The sequence below is a fragment of the Cyprinodon tularosa genome, unplaced genomic scaffold (genome assembly GCF_016077235.1).
Source record: "Cyprinodon tularosa strain WSP-4 unplaced genomic scaffold, ASM1607723v1 ctg63, whole genome shotgun sequence".
NCBI classification, from domain to species: domain Eukaryota; kingdom Metazoa; phylum Chordata; class Actinopteri; order Cyprinodontiformes; family Cyprinodontidae; genus Cyprinodon; species Cyprinodon tularosa.
Genome location: NW_024039374.1, coordinates 3037710 through 3056383, shown reverse-complemented (window position 1 = coordinate 3056383; position 18674 = coordinate 3037710). Strand labels below are relative to the sequence as shown.

Here is an 18674-nt window from a genome sequence, read left to right as displayed (position 1 = left end):
TCTATATTGCAATAATTTGTTAGCCTTAAAGCTACAGTGTGTAATAATTACAGGGATATACAGTTAGAAATGTAATATATTATACATAACTATGTTATTTATCATCATCTACGAGCTCAGCCTCTTAACCTTAATATTTGCGTTGCCTTAGAATTCGTTATTTATAATTACATAGGAGCGGGTCTCGCAGCCATGGAGGCAGACATCTTTGCGCTACGGCAGCGCAGAGCCAACAAACTAGCGATTGCGAGATCGCCAAAACGTCACAACGATGTAGAAAAAATAACGGGTATATTTATTATCTTAAGTCTACATGAAATCCATACCCTACACAGACTAATGAAATACTATCTGTAAAATTATCTATGTAAACAAACCTCATCACTTGAGAATGTAGGTGATGCGGACGTCGTGGAAGACATTTTGTCCCGTAACGCTCGCTGTACTGTTGGGGGGGGAGAAGCGGTGGGGGGGGGGGGGGGGTGTTCATGTTGCTGTGGTCTGCAGTCTGACCGCTAGATGTCGCTAAAAGTTACACACTGTAGCTTTAAGTAAAAGTAAAAAAAAAAAAAAAAACATAGTTGAGTACATAAAGGAGTATTGTGCAGGGTCCTTCCTCCCTGCAGCTTTTAGACTCCTAACCCTTCACTGCTTCAGAAAATTCAAGATAGTTGTTTAATCCCTGCTATTATTGGCACAAATTTCCATATTTTTGTGAACAGTCTATTTCTTCCCAAAATATGAAAAGCACAGCTTGCACTTTTAAATTGCTATTTTTTTTTATTTTCTTTAATTGTTCATGTAAGTCAATATTCCTTCTATGACTACTGTTTATCTGTAGATGTAGCTGCGTGCTTCTTTTTGCACGTCTTTGCGGCTTTAACACTTTAATTTCCACATTAGATAAAATAAAGGATATTTTTATAACTATTATATTAAATTACTATTATATTATATTACTATCACTATTATAACTATAATCACTATTATATTATATTACTATTGCTTTTAAGATCTTTTTCTTCCCTCAGATCAGGGAATCTGGCCAGAGTGGATGGGACAACCCTGTTCAAGTAATAGGACTAGGCTTGGAGGTGCACTTTCCAGCTAGATAGGAACCCTAAACAGCCAGAACAACAAAAAAAGCATTATAATGTTCTCGACTTGCTAAGTATATGTTCAGACTTAAATCTAAAGTTTAGACCTTTATTTTCAGAAACTGTAAAACATGCATCCCTTTCCTTCCACTTAAGAATTATCCAAAACTGTGTGTTACACTACCACATAAAACCCTAATTTAAAAAGCTGATTTTTTTTTGTAATTTAAGAAAAACATTCAAGGTTTATGACAAACTAAAGGTGAGAAAAACAATCCCATTGCAGTGCAATAAGCTTTTCCTCCTATTCAATAGTCTGCCATTCTCCACAATTGATGTATGCTGTACAATTCACGATAAAAAGGGGGCCAGTATTAGTCAAGGACTCTAAGTTTATCAAGCTGTTAGTCTAGAATCTTTATAGAGACCAATAATAGCTGCCTATGTACACAAATCCAGCTGGGATATCTGAAAAGAGAAGAGGATCACCTGACAAAACAAGCATAGGATATAGACCCTGATCCAGGGATCAAAGGCAGCAGAAAGCAGAGGTGGAAAGGAAAGACTGTACCAGAGTATCAAAGACTAAACATGTGGCTTCTCAAAAATAAGCTTGATTAAAAAACAGAGTAAAATGAAAAGACTAAATAAACCTTATGCTTCAATTACCCTCACATTTAACACAGCATTAGAGTATTATGAAGTCTACAGTGAACAAAGCAATATATTCTGGGCTTAAGAACACGAGTGCATCAGCTTTTTGTATAAAGTGTGAAGCACCAGCAGAAAAATGTACATAAGAGATTATTTCTGTCTGTCGACAAGGACAGAGATGGAAATGGTTATTGATTCAACCAGCGCTGGGTCAACATGACTGGTAAAGGAATCCCACAAGAAATGCAGCTGCTCCCTCCTCTCCTTAGGTAAGATTAGGCCATGTTTAAAAGCAGGCTTCCAACAGCCTGCAGCCTAACAGGTGTGAGAAGGGAGAGCTGCAGCATAAATGGATTTCACTAACCTTATCAGCCATTTGTTTTCTGCTGAAAGCCTTTAGAAAATTCTGTGTTTTACGTTTTACCATTAAGCAAGAATGCATCTGGAAAAGTATTTATTTGGAGTAAGGATTTAACATCAAGAAATGTGGGGAAACAAGTATTTTGAATGTCCTCTGGATGTACTATATAGATGTTTCTTTTGTTTTTAATTTAAGCTGCATATCCTCAGAGGAAGTCAGGCGGTATTATTAAACTTCCATCTTTTTAATATGAAGTTGATGCAGCCTTTCTCCGTTGCTTTTCATTGGTGCAAACCATTTTTACAGTACCTTACTACGGTAAACAAAATAATCTTTAAGTCCTCCCCACAGAATGATACTGCTACCACCCTGTTTTACAGTGTTAACTCCATCTTCAGTGAAGTGCAAAGTTAATATTCCTCATAAATCGTCATTTCAATGTAGTGCACGACGTTTCATTTTGGTTTAATCTGACTATAGGGTATTCTTACACATGTATGCTTTGTTCCTTGCATGGTTTATTGAATGTCTGTTGCAGGAAGTAAATGGTTGAAGCTACAATGTGTAAAAATAAATCTTAAAAATAAATAAATAAAAGATAAAAAATAAATAAAAAAATACAAAAACGAATTAAAAAGCAATCATATTCTGTTGATTGAAAGAGAATTTATCCATGACAACACAATCACTCCGCCTCCCTCCTACTTTTCAGTGCTTTTCTTCCTGTGCAGCTCACTGTGTAACCTACTTATTCCATTTACATGAGGGGCAGCCGTTCAGAGCAAATTGAATTGAATCTCTCCTTATCTCTGCTTCTCTCCCTCTGCTCTCAGCACTGACTGAGAGGAGTCAATGGCCAGGAGTGGATCACGTCTTCCTGTTGTCATGGATACAAAGGCTTTGGTCTCTGAGGAACTAGGGCCACTTAGGATGGCAAAGTGATTTTGGACTCCTTTTATGGGTCTTTAGGCTGGTTTTTTAGTAAACCTCTGGTGATGGATAACAAGGAATTAGACCGATTGAGAAGATCCTGGAAGTACAGATACAGTTGTCTACCACACAAAGCTCATCTCTCCCCTGGGGCTCAATCCAACTTTTTAGAGAGTGAGGAATTATAACACATTTGTGTCAGGTAGAAAACATGTGTTTATCGCAATATATAACTGTAGCAAAATAGTAAAACCATAAGCACAACAAACAAAAATTTCTACGCCTTTCAAGGCTAAAGATGAAAGAATTTAATTATCACTTCTCAATGAGAGCACCAAACAAAATTGAATCCACACCTCAGATGAGTTTTTTTTTGTGTGCAGTTTTGTCACCCTCTCTAAAACACACAAAAACAGCCCTCAAATTTAGCACTGCTTTCAATTAGACCTCCAAAGCTAAATGACGGCACAATAAGAAGCTCATACAATTTAAATGTGGCATGTAGATAAAAAGCCTCAGTTCCTTTCATCTACAGTATGTGATGTGTCTGGACTGCACAGGAGGTGCAACGGACAAGGAGGGACAAAGCACTGAAATAAAATACGCACAAACACAATTAAACAGGTGTGTAGAGCAAGTAAACAGACAGATGCATTGAGATTGATATTCCTGTATCTGTGGACAGATTTTCACATCAATGAGAGCAAAGCTAGGCATGAAGTGAGCAGGCAGGAGGAATCGGGGAATCAAAGTACCCTCCAGGGACACAGCAAGCATTTGTTTTTGTTTTTTTTGACAGGGTGCGCTTTTTTTAGGCCACAAGCTTTGTCAAATCTTGTTAATCTCACTTGGATCTGTTTGCAATGCAGCCAGATCCTTAGAAAAGGAAAAAAAAACAAAAAACACTGTTGCTGCACAAGGGTTTTCAGTCATTTAAAAGGAAAATCAGACATGCCATGCCCCTATCGAATGTTTTGACATTAGAATTAGACCTCAGGAAATAAGTTTTACGTATTAAATATAATTGTGGTTGTAGCGACAAGAAAAGCTGTTAATTTTTCATAACTGCTTAGACTGAAAGACCATGGGCATTTTGGCAAAAGAGAATTTAAGAAATCTAAATAAACCAATATTGTTTGAAAGGGTCTAGTAGAGCTGATGAGGCTTCGGCTGGCAGGACAGATTATTTCTCAACCCCCAAGTAAACAAATGAGAGGTCATATAATGCGTTTTGTACCAGTACACCATCTGGCATTAAGCAAGCAGTTTGATAAGAAGTCCAGGAGGATATGATGTTCATACCATCCTTTATTATAAGAATATTTGGTAGAAAAAGTGAAAGGTAATTGCCAGTGTGTTGTTCCTCTATCAAATCGCATAAATAAGAGTAAATGCACCCCCAGGCAAATCTTACCACAAAAGCCTCACATAAACTTAGACAAAAAAAAAAAAACACAATGCCCATGGCCATAAACAGCCTTAACAGCTCCCCAAACCAATCCAATCCAACTTTATTTATATAGCACATTAACAGGACAACAATCAACAGGACTAATATACTCTCTTTTTTTTATTATTAACATTTTAAAAGTTTATAGGCATCCAAGCTTCTGCATCATTCAAACATTTAAAAAGACTTAAATATTTTCTTTCCCATTTCACCTCAGTGGGACAAAGATCTGACTATCATCTGCATTATCCTTCCTAAGAATAGATAATACTGGGAGCAGATAAAGAGAAAACAGAAGGGAGGCAAGACAGGACCCTGAGGAACTCCACATAAAGAGGACACAGAATTTCCCAGAATGACATAATGTTTGATCACTCAGATAGTACCTCATCAATGCAGTGATGTTCGTTGGATCCCCACCCAATGCACCAAATGAGATAAAAGCATATTATGATCCATTGTATCAAAAGCAACAGTTTTGTCATGTATAAATCGAGACCCCCGACTTTCCTGCATCCAACCAACTTAAAATCTTTTATGACTCTGTGGTGGCCTCAGCCCTCCTCTACGCTGTTGTCTGCTGGGCCCCTGGCAGCTCAGAGCGGGACAGAAAGAGACTGAATAAGCTGGTGAGGAAGGCCACATCTGTCCTGGGCTGCCCTCTGGACTCGGTGGAGGAAGTGGCTGAAAGGAGGATGCTGTCCAAACTCACATCCATCATGGACAACACCTCTCACCCCCTGCACCAGACTGTAGAGGAGCTGAGCAGCTCCTTTAGTCAGAGACTTAGACAGTCTGTCTGTAAGAAGGAGCACTACCACAGGTAATTCATCCCTGCTGCCACCAGACTCTATAATAATGCACTATAACAACAATAACTCCTGTAAAAACCACTGTGCAGCTATATTATAGTTTTTTATTTATTGACTGTGAACAATATCCTGTGCAATATGCTGAATGTGCAATATTTCTCCACCTGTATATAAGCCATCCGGATTGTACATATTTTTATTTCTTATTTTTATTTTGTTTTTCATTGTGTGCGATACATGTACACTTGCACCTTAATCCTATTTATCTTGATATACTGTACATACCTGGATATACTGTATATATATTGCTTATTCTTAATGCACCTTTTTCCTCCCTGTTTGCACCTTCTGTAACTTCTATGCCAATATGTAACGAGTGAATTTCTCCGCTGTGAGATCAATAAAGCTCATCTAATCATCTAATCTAATCTTTTTACAGTGTTGGAGATGCTTGGAAACCGCAGCATTAGTTTTCATATGCAAACATTTTATATCTAGCTTTAAGATGATAGACTAGGATTAAATCACTAAAACAAACACATTTGACATAACAGAATATCTAACGCTTCATATAAAAAGTATCATTCCTGATTAATACCAGGTAAAATATAAATGCAGATTTGGAAAGAGACGGGTGCTGACATGCTAAAAGAGAGACACAGGAACGAGAAGAGAGAGAAATCATTAAGGCTGGAATCCATTTTGATTTTCTTCTTTTTTGTTTTTCCTTTATGTGTCATCTGTATACAGGAACTTGCCTCAACTTGCAAGATTACTTTTCATATGAGAAAAGCCTTCATGAGTAGGCAGAAAAGCGGTTGAACCAGTGACAGACAATCCCGCCAGTCAGGAGACAGAAAAAATTAAGGGTAAATAGATCTAATAGAAATTAAGGAATCATTATTCAACAAGTTGCAGTTAATTGTTCTGTTATTAGATTAAGGTTATTTTCCAGTATTGGATTCTGGTAAAACCCAATAGCCTTCTTTTCCATTTCCCTATTTCCACCATAAAATGAATTCCTTGGAATGTCAGCTTATGAGCAGAAAGGCTCGCTTTTACATTTCCAAAAAAACTCAGATTCAACATTCAATAAAAATATGATAAAACAGCATTTTAAGCATCGATTCACAGTAACTTTCAGAAGTTCTCCTGAGTAGTCAGAGTTAACGTTGTTTTAGGCTTACACTTGAAATTACTGAAATATATTAAGGATAATTACTCGTGAAACAAACTTTTGATTCTATGAGTGACTAGTTCCAATACCTTCAACTTCAAATAAAGTTTTATAGTTGTGATAATTATTTTTTCATGATATATTACTGCAACTTACATTTCATAAAGTAAGAAATAAAGCCTCACTCACCAAATAAGATAAATATTCCTTCAGAATATTATTTAAATTTGAGGGCAATAAAAAAGAAAAAAAGGTCAATGCAACTGATGGGCTTCATATATACATACACATGATGTCTTTACCCATCTTACTGTATAATTCTCTATTGGGAAATATAACACTAATTAGGGTAAAGGACAGTTGACAACTCTTAAGCAAACATAACAGTTTTTTTCTGATTACCAATGAAGGCACCTAATGCTGGTTACAGGCTTTAGGAACATATTCATGTACTAGTTTATTCTTGGAATGAAATTAACATTATTATTATTATTTATTTATTTATTTTTTTAAGGATAGGCATTTTAACTGTTGGCCTGGTAGAAGTATGCAGCAGTAATGAGTAACAATGTGGCCACCCCAGTGAAAAACCGCTGGAGGTGCCACAGATTATATCCCGCAAAGATCACAGAAAAATAAGAGTGACAAACCACCTTAGAAGCAAATAGCAGAGGTAAGGCATTGAGGTTGGAAGAAAATGCTCATTTCAAAACAAAGCGGTGTAGGAGAGTCAATTCCAGGACCTTCTTCCTTCAAACATATGTGCCCCAATCTGGTTCAAATCAACTATAAAGACAGATTCTAAGTCAATGACATATATTGTAAATTGATCTTAGCTTTCAGACACTGCAGCAAAGTTCAGTTTATTGTCAAAACAAGTTACATTTTTTTTTTAAGAATCCAGAAGATTACATCACAGTCATTGACTTGGCTTTGTTCCTTCTGGATAAATATGTAGCAACAATTAACCATCTTATGCATTGTGTTTTCCTTGCAACAATGCTTCAGATGGCTTATTCATGTAGCAAGAGAGTAAAGGAAAACCTTTTAAAAGAAGAAGAGTCCTCCTGCAGAACCGGGTTCAGTGTGAGCACCCCCTCGAAAACCCTTGGGACCCCCTCGAAAACGAGATGGATCATCTCAAGGGGCTATCCCTTAATAAAAGAATTGAATTGAACTGCCACAAACAAATTAAAGTTTGAGAAGACAGAGCATAAAGAAAAAACCTAAACTCAAACCATACCCAATCTTAGACTTCAAAAAAATAAAAGGAGGGCTTATCTTTAGGGTCTCTTACTTTTGATTTACCTTTCTAACCAGTGACAAATACAAACCAAAAACACCAAAAAGACAACAAAATGAGACTTCAGAGTAAAAAAAAAAAAAAAAAAAGCTTGCAGTTACTAAGGACCCATTGCACCCTGCACACCATCATGCAAATAAGCCTGACAAGCTGCAACACAGAAGTCATGAGCATTATCATTATAAGGTGCAATGCATCAGAGGCTCAATGATTCAGCTAGATTTTCATATATCAATCAGATATATCAATACACTACGATATTAAGACTATTAATATTTGAGGTGTACACTAAAGCTGAGACATTCACTCACTAAAAACTGGATAAAATCCCACAAAGGAGTTAGGAATTGTACATCACCAGAATAAACCCCTATGCAATGAAATGTTCAGTGCCACATAGAGTAATAGTAAATGTACATTAACTTATCTTCCTTCTAAGTGTTTTTACAAGAACAAAAAAAAAAAACAATAGAAAGGAGATGAGTAGAAATGGCTAGTCTGGCTCCAGGAAAAAAAATAAATACGACACCACACTCTCATTACAGTGTGTATTTTTAGCCTTTCCATCTTCTCCCTGTGGTGTGGGCACTTGGCCATGCTCTGTTGACACTTTCTGGGATCAGTCTCGTAACACAAAATACAGGCATTTGCGAGCAATCTGTTTCCTGTCTGAGGAAACTCAACCACCTCGATGGCACTTAGAAAATAGAAGCCAGCCAGCAGATTGGAAACCGATAACATCACAACCAAAAATACATGTTTTTTTCCAAATGACAAGGCACCAAAGGTTGCAATGCAATGTGCATTTGGAGAGAGCAAAATCAACTGCACTTTCAAAACGGTTTATATTATACAAGAAAAAGAAAAGATGATATACAATTCTTTAGGTCTGTTGATCTGATTAAATTATAAAAGTCAATATCAGCTATAGAAATATACAGTTAATTAAAATGAGGCAAGATCAAATGTTTGCTTTGAGATAAATGTGTTAATATTGCATAAAATCTAGAAGTCATGAGTTTGGCAATTTATAATGTTCCTAAAACTGTATCCAACATCAGATAAGATTTTTTGTTTGTTTTTTCTTTTTAATTTTAATTGTAAATGATATAAAATATGGCTCCATCTGTATGCCTGCTAATTTTTCGATCTGGATCCTGAGTATCTAGAAACAATTAATTAATGAAAATAAGTATTTGAATCAATGCTTTTATTTGTGAGAATCCAAGTATCCATCTATCCATCCATCACACTGATGGTGTGACATATTCCATCCCTTACTTTTTTACTGATGCAGATCTGCACTGGGGGGTGCTTCCATTTGATCTCAATTCTTTTTTTCTCTCTCAAAAATCATTTCTAAAGAAATGGGCTTAAAAAAAGCCTTAGTATTCTAATTACATACCAAAAAATAAAACTTAGAGGCACTTAATTTTCTCATGGTTTTCTAAATTCTTTTAAATCTTAAAGTAATTTCAATAATCTGATTAAAAACGATTCCTGCACACATAATGACGTAATACCACAGATTGACTACTTCTTCAAAAACCCTGTCAAAATATATACTAAAAATTTATGATGAATTATTAACTGCAATTGGAGGTGCCACAAGATCTGCAAGTTTCCTTTGCATTTTATTACCAGCCATTTTCGGAGACAGGTAACTTAGTTAACGTTAGAACTAATAATATGGGGAACATGCTATATTAATTGAAACATAAAGCTGAATTGAGAACCCAAAAGGTAAAGCTAAATTATATAAAAACTTATTTCCCTCTTGCTTAGTGGTTTTATAATGTTATTACTCGTTAACTCCGTTTACTCTTCTTTTTCTAATCATTACAGAATCTACCCAACTAACCCCGATCGAACATTTACGTGATTAAGAGGTTTTGGCCTGATAGCATGCAAAAAATTGAGGACATTAAATTAGAAATTAAAAGGCAACAAGTCTCACCTGCAATGCCTTTTATTACTTTGCATTTAGTGTGAGAGTGTGAAATGGGAGTTTCTGAGATCCTGAATGACAAATGTACGTTTCATCCAGCACTGCATTGATGTTTCTGAAATTTGAGCCATGGGAAAAGGAAAAAAAGAAAATACATGCGATTAAAAACATTCTTCCCATCATTGGTGGGGCTTCACAGAATTGAGTCCTAAGTTGATACAGATCTAGGTTTCAAATTATTTTATAACTTTCTTTTAGTCCAAATATAATTGCTATATTTTGGGAATTACAATGGCAAACACCAACTGCTGCTAAGTCCCTGAAACACTCAGAGGTTACCTGCCTGCATGTAAACTAGGGGTGTGCAAAATAATCGTCATGATGATGCATCGTGATTCTAATTTTCGTGATATACTGCATCGATTCTTGACGCTAAGTATCGATTATTAATTTAAAAAAAATGAATAAATAAAATTGCATGAATGGTTGGCGAACATCAGCCAAAAACAAGTGTAATACAACTTCCAGTCCAGTAGATGTCGCTGCGGATGTGTTAACGCACGCTGCCTTGTGTCACAAGCATTTCCTGCCGCAGGATACTGCGCTGAGTCATTCAAAAACAAAAAATGGAGGAGAAAATATTGCAATGCATCGCAATAATTCAAGTATCGTGATGCATCATGATAGAATCGCATCGTGGCCTATGAATCGTGATTCGAATCGAATCGTGACTTCTTTGGCAATACCCACCCCTAATGTAAACTAAATCCTCCTAGGAAATCTGGCCAAACAAGCTGAGGTATCGCAAACTAGGCTACAAATAAAAGTCACAGTTTCATAAAGATTAACAATGTCTGCTGGTTATTTAACAAGTGCACTTAGACAGCAGGTCGATAATGACAACAGATCATCAAATTTATGACAAAGCCTGGCCCCAAGCCTAAAGATAAGTCTGTCTTCACCGAGACAGCAATTACATCACTATCAAAGATAATAGTTTTTTTTTATGACATTGCAGCATGGGTTTATCATTTTCTAATCATGAAAGGGTAGTCACAGATAACACTGATGGTACCTCTGGTGCAATAAAAAGGTACCATAAACCTGGAGAATCGCTTCCTGGTTGTATGTCTGTTCGAACCAATCTTAACAGAGTTTTTATCCTGCTCATTAATGGGAGTTTATCTATATTGAGGATGCAAAGAATGTTGAGGATGTGTTGGCTCTTTGGACAGCAGGGGGGAAAAAAGCCAGGATATGATTTGCAATATAGAGAAACCCTTAAATTTTATTTTATTTTTTTAAATATAAGTTTACAGGAAAAAACAAACAAAAAACCATTACCATGGGTTGTTTCCGAGAAGATCATCAAAATTAAAAATTGATTATTTGCTGAAGGACAACTCATTTTACATAAAATGAAAGTGTGTTGTATTCTTTAAGGGACAACAACAAACATTCTATGAGCATAATCTAAATACAGGTGCTGGTCATAAAATTAGAATATCATGAAAAAGTAGATTGATTTCAGTAATTCCATTTAAAAAGTGAAACTTGTATATTATATTCATACATTACATACAAACTCATATATTTCAGATGTTTATTTTGTTTAATTTTGATGATTACAAATGACAACAAATGAAAATCTCAAATTCATCATATCAGAAAATTAGAATATTACTGAAGACCAATAAAAACAAAGGATTTATAGAAATGTTGGCCAACTGAAAAGTATGAACATGAAAAGTATGAGCATGTACAGCACTCAGTATTTAGTTGGGCCTCCTTTGGCCTGTATTACTGCAGCAATGCGGCGTGGCATGGACTCGATCAGTCTGTGGCACTGCTCAGGTGTTATGATAGCCCAGGTTGCTCTAATAGTGGCTTTTAGCTCTTCTGAATTGTTGGGTCTGGTGTATTGCATCTTCTTCTTCACAATGCCCCATAGATTTTCTATGGGGTTAAGGTCAGGAGAGTTTGCTGGCCAATTAAGAACAGGGATACCATGGTCCTTCAACCAGGTACTGGTAGCTTTGGCACTGTGTGCAGGTGCCAAGTCCTGTTGGAAAATGAAATCTGCATCTCCAAAAAGTTGGTCAGCTGCAGGAAGCATGAAGTGCTCTAAAACTTCCTGGTATGTGGCTGCGTTGACCCTGGACCTCAGAAAACACAATGGACCAACACCAGCAGATGACATGGCACCCCAAACCATCACTGACTGTGGAAACTTTACACTGGACTTCAAGCAACGTGGATGAAGTGCCTCTCTTCTTTTCCTCCAGACTCTTGGACCTTGATTTCCAAAGGAAATGCAAAATTTACTTTCATCAGAGAACATGACTTTGGACCACTCACCAGCAGTCCAGTCCTGTTTCTCTTTAGCCCAGAGAAGATGCTTCTGACGCTGTCTGTGGTTCAAGAGTGGCTTGACACAAGGAATGCGACAGCAGAAACCCATGTCTTTCATACGTCTGTGTGTGGTGGTTCTTGAAGCACTCACTCCAGCTGCAGTCCACTCTTTGTGAATCTCCCCCACATTTTTGAATGGGTTTTGTTTCACAATCCTCTCCAGGGTGCGGTTATCTCTCTTGCTTGTACACTTTTTTCGACCACATCTTTTCCTTCCCTTCGCCTCTCTATTAATGTGCTTGGACACTGAGCTCTGTGAACAGCCAGCCTCTTTAGCGATGACCTTTTGTGTCTTGCCCTCCTTGTGCAAGGTGTCGATGGTCGTCTTTTGGACAACTGTCAAGTCAGCAGTCTTCCCCATGATTGTGTAGCCTATAGAACTAGACTGAAAGACCATTTAAAGGCTTTTGCAGGTGGTTTGAGTTAATTAGCTGATTAGAGTGTGGCACCAGGGGCCATCAATTTTGAACCTTTTCACAATATTCTAATTTTCTGATATGATGAATTTGAGATTTTCATTTGTTGTCATTTGTAATCATCAAAATTAAACAAAATAAACATCTGAAATATATGAGTTTGTATGTAATGTATGAATATAATATACAAGTTTCACTTTTTAAATGGAATTACTGAAATCAATCTACTTTTTCATGATATTCTAATTTTATGACCAGCACCTGTACATTACTTACTAAAAAGTGTTAATACAGCTAACAGGCTATGAAAATGCAAAGTGTTTCTCATGAGGATCTGTAGATTACATAAGACTAAAACATAATTCTAATACTTTACTAGGGGGAAGCTTGTTGGCATGATAGTTGTCACTAGCCATGTTTCTATCAATGTCTATCAAAATTTTACATTCGCCAACAAGGAGAAGTTTGCTGAATAAGACAGCATGTAACAGAACAATTAAAACGTGTGTGCTACCAATACATTCCTAAGGAAATTTCCCTGGATTTTTCTCAGATGTGTGGTACATGCTATTTTGCATCCCATACTTGCTGTTTATTACAGCCATGTGTAATTTAAACAAGTTAAACTGGTGCAAAACGTAGCCTGGTTCATTTGCTCGATACCAGGAGAAGGAGAGGATTTCAAATATATTTTTATTTTATGCGACAGTTCAAAAGTCAGTTATTATATTTGCTAGTCAATTGGATGGAAACAGAAACTGACTCTCCTTGACTGTAATATGTAAAGAGTCATTGCTTAGCAAATTGGTTCTTACTGTGTAGAAATACTGTTCAAGAGTTGAGTGGATAAGTGCACAGGGTTAAAAAAAAGGATGTAAAAACTTACATAATGCCATTATTTTTTAATTACTTTGAGTAAATTTCATACTATAAGCAAGTTTGGGGGTGTAGGAGTTTTGGAATCATTACATCCGACAGCCCACATGAGGCTGTTGTAAGAATTTATAATTGGAACAACTTTATAAGGTTTTAATTGAATTGTGCCTCGTCCATCACTATAGCCCCGAGCACACTGAATCCGATTTTGGGTCAGGTCCGACAGAAAATTGTGTTGGAGGCCGTGGCATTTAGTGCTCATAGAAAGTCAATGGGGATGAACACGCCTCAACTTGATTTTCTGCAAGAGGGCTGCCCTAGCTCCAACTGAGATAGACCCTAGATCTATTTTAGTCGGATACGCAGAAACTCTGCCGCAATTTAATGACAGGAAGAGAGGTGTGGTTACCGCGCAAAAAACATCCACTTTGAGGGGAAATGACAAAATAAAGTCTGCCTAATCGCAAGAGAAAACCGTTAGGTTTGGAGTCACACAAGCGCGTATATAGAGGGATTATCAGGCAACGTCACTCTACGTCACTTCCGGCCCCAATGCGCATGTCGCCTGCAGAAAGAGCCGCTAACATGTCTTGTTGTGCTGTCGGTTGCACGAACCGTTTTGATAAAAACAATAAAACGCGCAAGTTTTACCGAATCCCATCAACTCGCACCTCTTTCAAGGCAAACAAGAGACGTCTTTGGTTGCAAGCCATCAGAAGAAGCGATTGGAACGAGCAGATGATTAAAAATGCATCAATCTGCAGCGATCACTTTATATCAGGTAAGTCTTATCTATAAAAAAGCTAAACGGCATCGCTGGTTTTACAAACAATGGTTTTACATACAATTATTAAGTATTACATATATAAACGGGATTAATGAATCTTACAAAACACATTAGAGCATAACTAGCATACAAGCTAATGTACCTTGATTCAGCCTTATCAAGTTGCAACTCATCGGGTCAGCCATAAGTTTTATCATTAACATCATCACGTTGTCTGGTCTAAACTTCTGTGTTGATAGAATAATAGGGAGATGGAAAACTTTCCGAATTCTTACTACTGTTATTCCTTTATCACAGGTGGACCGGTTAGATGACATTGTGATTGTTTGTGCAGCATTGACGAACATTTGCAAATGCATAGTCCCTAGAAAATAAATTAAAAGCCCTTAATTGAATTGTGCCAAAATTAAGACATCTATGAATTGAGGTTTAAATGTCATTGAATATTATTTTTTTGAAAAAAAATGATTGCCTAAGTATTTTCACTGCATAAGCTCATTGAACATTCAAAAGCTGTGGTTTAAAACATTTTGCAGCAGTTTTGGTTCAAAATGTGTGTTGTATCCAGTTTGCTTTTGAATATTGAGATTTTCCCTCATTCCTCTGTTGTATAATATATTTCAAAATCTTAAATGAAATATGCAGATATTTTGCTTTGTGTTTTGCCATTGAAAAGAAAACAATTCAATCAGCTGATACCTGTGTAAACCCTGTGTAAATATTAATAAAGTATTCAAGAGTCAAGGAAACATTGAAATATATTTATTCTTGTGCATGTAACCAATAATAAAAATAACAATATTAAACAATCTTGTCATAAGATGCACACTGAGAACCTTAGTGCATACTTTGAATGGTAAGCACAGGTACAGTTACAACTCTATGTTTCAGATTTCATTTTTTCTAGTTTTTCTGTTTTTTGCGCTGATCACAATACCATTCTCTAGCCTTTCTTTTTACTTTTGCACATTCGTAATGGAAATGCCTATTGCACTTTGCACAGGTGGGAATGAATGTCCGGCCACTGAATTTTGGGCCATTTTTTCTCGTCATTTATCCACTCACCGGCATGTAACGCGTATGGTCATTAAGACGTATTCCATTAACTAGTGTTAATTTAGCAGCATAACTTATTTTATCACTTGGTGATAAACTGTTGTAGAACGCTGACAACATCGCTAGTTAGCAGATCGCAACTGCTAAATAACTGCGTATAATCACAACATTCGACCAGACGCTTTAAAGGACCCGGCACTTTTTGCAGTCAAGATGCCAAGCATCCGCCGTGTTGATAAACAAATAATCCCTCTATAGCAGATGGGAAAGACGTGTGCATAAATGATAAAATTATATTAAAACAAACAGATTGCCAATGATTGGAGTACAGGATGATAGAAATGGGAAAAGTATTGACCCTTTTTGAACCTCCCAAAAACAAGGAGCAGTGAAAAGTGCAGCTTATCACTCTCCCCTCTTTATAAAAAAAAAAAGAATAAAAACAAAAACTTTGCAAACTTAACAGATACCCATCTGCAATTAACCACTCTGCCTCAGTTAGCATATAAACCGTCCAATAGTGTTTACTGCAGTGTTTACTGCATTTTCCTTTTCTTTAAACGTAGTTCCAATTATGTTTAACAGAGCATTTCTGCTGGCTTTAAACACCAGATTACCGTATATTGAACAGACTAAGTTTTTAATATAGGTCTATGAAAATTCTCTTTTCGTTCTGGTTTAAGGGATGCTCCACAGACTCAATAAGTGGGGCATTGCTTTTTAGCCGTGCCGCTTGTTTTTTCATTTTTACTTTTTACATGTTTTCATAATCTGTCCCAGTCAAATGAGGGAAATTATTCCAATTTGTGTGGCACAGAGGGGGAAGTGGAAAAATCTGCACAGATCTGCTCACCCTGCTAGGTCGGAGCCACTCTTTACGCAGCCAGTGTGACATGGAATTAAAAAAATCGGATCGGAGATTGAAAAGTGGGCGTAAACCGGTGTGACAAGGCTTATCCCTTTTCCTACTTTGCTCTAAGGTTCTCTTATAAACAGCTTGTTTTAATTTTTCAAAAAAAAAAAATTATCCAACCCTTTAAACAATGTATTCATATATTTTTACAAGAAAGGCCTGATTAAGAAGCATGTTTTCTGGTATATGGAACGAAAGGAATGGAATGCTTTTTATGTGTTGTTTGGAATAAAAAAAAAGCATTTAATAAAGAAAGCCTCCAGTCTCCAATTTATAATTTAAAAATGAACTATCTCCAAAGAATAACAAGAGTGGGAACCATATATTATGCAGAGACAGATGTACTAATGGGTTTAGAGCACATCTGCTGTACGTATTTCAAAGACAGGAACCTATTAATTGCTCTACTTAAGAGGCTATCATTGAATTAACTTCAATCCACTCAATCATTACAAAGTAAGACTTGCAATTCATATAACTTAAAGGTCTCAGTGAACTTTTAAGTGAACTATTAAGAGATACATCCATCCATTCCCTCAGGGACACGGTGGGGCCGGTGCCCATCTCCAGCAGTCTGTGGGCGAGAGGCGGGGCACACCCTGTACAGGTCAAACTGTCGCAGGGCAACGCAGAGACACATTAACATTTAGAGATGCCAGTAAACCTAACGGTCATGTTTTTGGACTGTACTGAAGCCGGAGTACTCAGAGAGAACCCACACATTCTCTGGGAGGACATGCAAAGTCCACGTAGAAAGATTCAAACCCAGAACCTTCTTGCAGCAATGCAACCGTGCTACAAACTGTGCCACCCTGCAGCCCTTCAGCAATGCAGTTAAGGTAAATTAAACTTGGTGCAGTAAGCCAAATTCACTTGAACTCTGTCATTTACTGGGGCAGTGCAGATTACATCAGTGTCCAGAATTTGTTTCTTGAAGCAACTCTTAAGCTTCAACTGTTTGAAAAAGGATAACTCCATAGTAACTGGATTTTGAAAGAAAAAGAACCTTCCTTGAAAAAAGTTCAAAATAACAAAAATAAAATTCATAATGATTCATTTCTGCTGGTCTTTTCCCCTACAAATACAAGCAATTAGTGCAGGCAGAGAACAATTAAACAAAACACACCTTTACAATCACACCGTTACACACAAAGTCATGATTTAAAACATAGAATAATAATTTTTTTTGTCCCATCAATCAATTTGTTTTGGATCTAAGCAGAACAAACCTGCTGATAAGATTAAAGGATTTGAATAAACTTCAACATATGGCATTACCTGTACAAATTCAAAACAATAATTTAAAAATAAGTCTGCTCAGTGGAGCAGTGGGTAGCACTGCTGCCTTCAAGCATGTTGGTTCCGGGTTCAATTCCTGACCCGGGGTCTTTCTGCAAGGAGTTTGCATGTTCTCCGTGAGCATGCGTGGGTTCTCTCTGGGTACTCTGACTTCCTCCCACAGTCCAAAAACATGACTATTAGGTTAATTGGCTTCTCTAAATTCTCCTTAGGTGTGAGTGTGTGCGTGAATGGTTGTTTTTCCTGTTTGTCTCCATATTGCCCTGCAATGGACTGGCGACCTGTCCGGGATGTAGCCACCTCTCCACTCCTCGTGACCTCAGCAGGGTTATAGCGTCAAGGAAGGAAATGGATGGATATTTAAAAATAAAATCAAAATTATAAGATATCAGGATATGTGTTGAGACACTGACTGTTAGAATCCATTTTAAGACTAGAAATTTTAAGGATTTGTATGGTGATGCCCAATTATAACAACATGTTAGATGAAATATATCCACATTTCCGCACCCCTAATAAGATACATACTGTGTCCATTACAGAGAAAGTAAAAAAATATATATAATTTTCATTAAGCAAACTTTGCAGAAGCAGTTTGTGATCACCTCTCTCAGACCTTGTTAAATAGAATGTCAGCCACATCCTGCAAGCATGTAATAGTTTAAGTAGCAAATATTTTTCAACCACTTCCATCCATTTTTCTTTGCAACCATCACGCCTACAATTTGCCACAGTCTGCGAAAAAAGAACTCCTCCAAAAACAATCTTAGACATGCAGCAGGCGGCTGCTGAAAATGGCTCTATGTGCAACATGTTTTTTTCAAAAATATCTCAAGGAGAAAACAGTTGGTCCACAAACTTCAATTTTGAACTCAATCATTTGCAAATTATGGTTTTTAATTAACATGAAAGCCACTCCAGATTAAAGCCCTTATACAAAAAAAAGGTGCTCCTTTGTACCATAAACACCGTATCCTATTCGGATTGCACCAGCTGTTCATAATTTATCAAGTCATCATTGCCATAATTGTGACCACATCAAATCTGTACGATGACACGCAGCAGAAATCCAGAAGTCCTTTTGATCAAGGAGACTTAATGCCCGACTGACTGAAACAAATTGCTTTAAAGTAGTAAGCCATCAGCAGGTTCATGGTGAGTCAATTTACTTTTCCTTTCTAAA

The 18674-nt window shown here is 36.9% G+C and overlaps 1 protein-coding gene across 1 annotated transcript in view; it reads right to left on the bottom strand.

Moving 5' to 3' along the window:
- Positions 1–18674, bottom strand: part of oxct1a (3-oxoacid CoA transferase 1a) — a 64309-nt gene that overhangs the window by 33795 nt on the left and 11840 nt on the right. The gene's annotated exons all lie outside the window — the stretch shown is intronic.